The sequence below is a fragment of the Lygodium microphyllum genome, chromosome 24 (assembly GCF_053477565.2).
Source record: "Lygodium microphyllum isolate KBCC chromosome 24, Lygodium_microphyllum_v1.1.10, whole genome shotgun sequence".
In the NCBI taxonomy this organism is placed as follows: domain Eukaryota; kingdom Viridiplantae; phylum Streptophyta; class Polypodiopsida; order Schizaeales; family Lygodiaceae; genus Lygodium; species Lygodium microphyllum.
This window is the reverse complement of record NC_141158.1, coordinates 121,805,500-121,809,726: the sequence shown is the minus strand read 5'-3', so window position 1 is coordinate 121,809,726 and position 4,227 is coordinate 121,805,500.

The following is a 4,227-nucleotide window of genomic DNA, read 5'->3' as shown; positions in this document are numbered from 1 at the left end:
CCTCTGTTGCTTGCTCGAACTACCTCTTGCATGCAGGTTAGGGAGGAGGACACATGTTGGTCTTTCCTTCGTGATAATAGTTATTATGCCCTTAAAGGCTCACACATGGCAACACCCTCCACTCCATCCACTACTTAGAGCTTTGCAGAAGGCTTCATTGAGATGGTTGAGGTATTGTTTACCAATGTGTTAGCTAAAGTCTATGTCAATGGAGTGAGGTATTGTTTACCAATGTTGTAGCTAAAGTCTATGTCAATGGAGTGAGGTATTGTTTACCAATGTTGTAGCTAAAGTCTATGTCAATGGAGTAATGTTCTCCACCCCCCCCCCCCCCCCCCCCCCCCTTTTAAGAGGTTGATAAGGGAAGGATGCCTCTTGCCTCTTTCTCTTTGCAATAATTATTGACCCTCCTTTTCACAAGATTGATATGAGGGCTTAGCAAGAAGCCCAATTTAGGACTTCCCTTGCCAGAAGGTAGCTAGTTTGTTTCTCAATCAATTGCTACTAATAGCCTAGCATTATTGAAGCACTTTTTTTTTTTGTAGATGGTATCTTGCCAAGTGTATGAGCTATTTTTGAGCTCTTGAGCTAGCTAATTGGTCAAAGCCAAATTCAAATAGATATCACATAGATGGGATGAGCCACAAGGCTCGCAATTGCAATAGGGATTCAAGTTCATAGTTCATGTCCATTTGTTAAGATACTAGGGACACCCCTTGGGAGTTTGCATCACCATGAAATAAAGAGTGGATTGGATGGAAGCAAAAGTCAAGTCCAAAGTGGACCAATGGTCCTCCACGCTTAACTTTTACCAGCAAGTGGCTTGTGTTAAAGATGATACTTAGGAAACAATAGTCTTTGTTATTATGGTTTCAAGTTTAGCAAGACAACATGGGGGAAAATGGAAAATAGTTTTTGCTCCTTTGGAGCTTCAATGGGACGAAACAATGATACTTGACCTCTTGTGGGGTGTTCTCATAGTGCAATGGTTGGAGGGAGTACTAGGTATTGAAATTCTCAATGACAGAGACAATAGTCTTCTCTTATCTTTATTGAGGCATGTTGAGGGTTAATATATTGCCTTGGGGTGTTTTAATTTGAGCTTGGCTTACAAGAGTTAAGCTCTTTAGCTACACTTAGCTTGATATAATCTAGATGAACATGTTTGTTTTGCAAAGCAATAGAAGATTTGCATCCATCAATCAAAATTTGCACATGAAGGGTGGATATCTTTGGTGGGTTTAGCCAAATACACTAGAGCTAGAGATAGGCAGGGGACTCTTCCCCATTACAATGCATTTGAATGCATATGGAAGCCTTTCATGATTAGTGTCACAAGACGAGTTGTCACCTTGAACTATCCATTAACATGTACTCATGGAGTCAAAATATGGGCTGGCATATGGGATTTTGAACATGGGTATTTTTGGTCTTTCAAGGACATCCATACGAATTTCGCCTTGAATAGTAAGGAAATTGATGGATAAAGAGATAATCTCTAGGATTAAAGGAGACCATCCCATCTCTATATAAGTTAGAGAGGAGCATGTTGCAAAGTTCTAGGAAAAAATTATGTCATTACAAAAAAAGAAAGACTTTCACTTGAAATGTTTGGAGACTAAGGCTCATTAGATAAAAGTTCACTCAAATCTTAGAATTTAGTAAAAGCAATGTTGAATAGATACATATGGACTTTTAGGAATGCCAAGATGTTCAAGAGGTTGCCTACCACAAAGGTTCAATGGATGGAACTAAAACTCTCATGAGAGAAGTTTTGATAGCTCTTAAGGAAGCAAAATCTAAAGTTTGGTCTATAATATTGTAAAAAGGAAGTTGGATTTGTCTTTGTTTGTAATGTAAATATAATCAATAACATCTAGCTAGGCAAACATGCATGTTGAAAGGAATACCTATGAGTAATTGGGAAACCTTACATATGCACGTGCATATTTCACACACACACACACACACAATATAAGCATGAGAGAAGAAGACATCAAGATTGCCTATAGTCAAATTGAGGGCAAGCACACTGATAAAAGAGAGAGTTTGTGAGGAGCCTTGTGGAATAAAATTGGTATTGCTCCTTTGCATCAATTGTCATGTGTGGTGCTAAGACTACATTGGAGAGAGAGAGAGAGAGAGAGAGAGAGAGAGAGAGAGAGAGAGAGAGAGAGAGAGAGAGAGAGAGAGAGAGAAATCTTGTTGCCCCTCCCTCCAACTCAATTTCATCTCCCTCCTTGTCATGGGCATTGTCTTTGTCGTCATTGCATTGGTTTAAGTCTTAGAGGCCATAACCTTTAAAATTGCAAATGATCTCAAATGTCTTAATGGAGTTTAGCCCATCCTCAAACTAATTCATTTAGACTATCTTGGAAGCTTCTCCCCCGTAGGCCATAAATAGTTTTATATATACATGTAGGTCCTTGATGCATATCTCTCCATCTCAAAAGAACATAGATAGTCATGCTACAAATTGACATGCAATGCTTCGTCATACATTTATTAATAATTAAGTCACTGGGGGGTGGAGGAGAGGGAATATAAAAAACATTATGACCCATAAACATGAACAAGAGAAGAGAAGTTCCCAAAGTAATGGCGTAGTGGTAAAGCTTGTGCTTCATAACTTGGAAGTTGTAGGTTCAAGCTTGAAAAGGTGTACCATGGGTAGGGACACCTATATTCACATGGAGTGTTTGTGTGGTTGGGACTCCTACCATTCATGTGAATGCTCCTCCTTGGTAGGTGGCCTAAGGAGGAGGATCCTAGATTCGATCATGGATTATCCTTGGTGACCATTAGAGATGCCTACATTATTTCATGGCTAATATTTGGAGGGAATGCACCCCCCTTGTGGGTGTTTGAGTGTGTGAGTCCTAATGAAATAAAAAAGAGAAATGAAGATTAAAAAAAGTCATGACCACAAAATATGAACATGTGAAAATTTGAACTAATAAATATATAAATTCTATGCTTAAAATTCTCCAATTTGTGTGCTAACATAAGAAGGTTTAGACAAATTCCCACTATGTGAATTACAATAACATCTGAGCTTCCTGAGGTGACAACCCTTCACCCCCAACCACACCTAGCTAGGCATGTGGTGTCTCCCGAGTAGAAACATGATATTAAATATTATAGGGAAAAACAAGGGGAAATGTCAAAAGCTTCTTGTGTAAAGAAAAGTAAACCCTTCCACCAACTGCACATAGGAAGGTATGTGGTTGCATATGGAGTAGAAACTCATGATGTTGAACACTAAAGAGAAAAACAAGGGAAATAAGCCCCTTTGTGAGGCCGGTTATAGACTGCCGTGGATGATAGCTGGGGTAGTGCAAAATTTGTCCACTAGATACTTTACACATGGCGCCTTGGTTTTAACATCAAAAGGAGGTTGGCCCATTGGCTTAAGACTTAAGCCTTGCCATTGATTAGCCATGGTTTGAGTCTTGTTAGTTGTGCCTCACTTTTTGTAATGAAGATGATGATCATTTTTCAATATGGGCGACATGGTGCAAGCTTTGGGTAGGGGAGATCCCACACCCAAATTTCTTCATTGCATAGAAAATACTAGTGTTTCGCATGTGCTTTGTGCGCACAGAACGCTAGGCCGCTTCGCTGCCTTGAAGCGGCAAGCGAAGTTGCCACTTCGATCGACAATCCATTTCTCATCTTTCTCTCTCCTATTTTTTTTTTCTCTCTCTCTCTCTTTCCCCTCCCCCCCAAAAATTCTCTATGTCTAATTCTCTCTCTCTCTCTCTCTCTCTCTTTCTTTGCCTTCTATTTTAGTTTATTTTTTTCCTCTCCTGGTTCTCTCTCTCTCTCTCCTTTTTTTCTCTCCCCACTTTTCTTCTCTCTCTCTCTCCTTTTATTCTCCCCCCTCTCTCCTCTCTTTTCCTTCTCTCTCCCTCTCCTCTTTTTTCCTTTTTCTTCTTCTTCTTCTTCTTCTTCTCTCTCTCTCTCTTCATGCTCTTTTTAATTTTTTTCTTTTCTCTCTCTCTCTCTCTCTCCCCTCTCTCCTTCTCTCTTTCTCCTCTATTTTTTATTCTCTCTCTTTTTAAATTTTATCTATTCTCTCTCTATAATTCTCTCTAGATGTTCTCTCTCTCTTCTTCTTCTTCTTTCACCTTCTTCCCCCCTCCCTCAGTCTCTCTTAAAGTATAAATTTTATCTTTTCCTTATACATAATTCTCTCTTTAAGTTTATATTCTCTCTCTTCTCTTC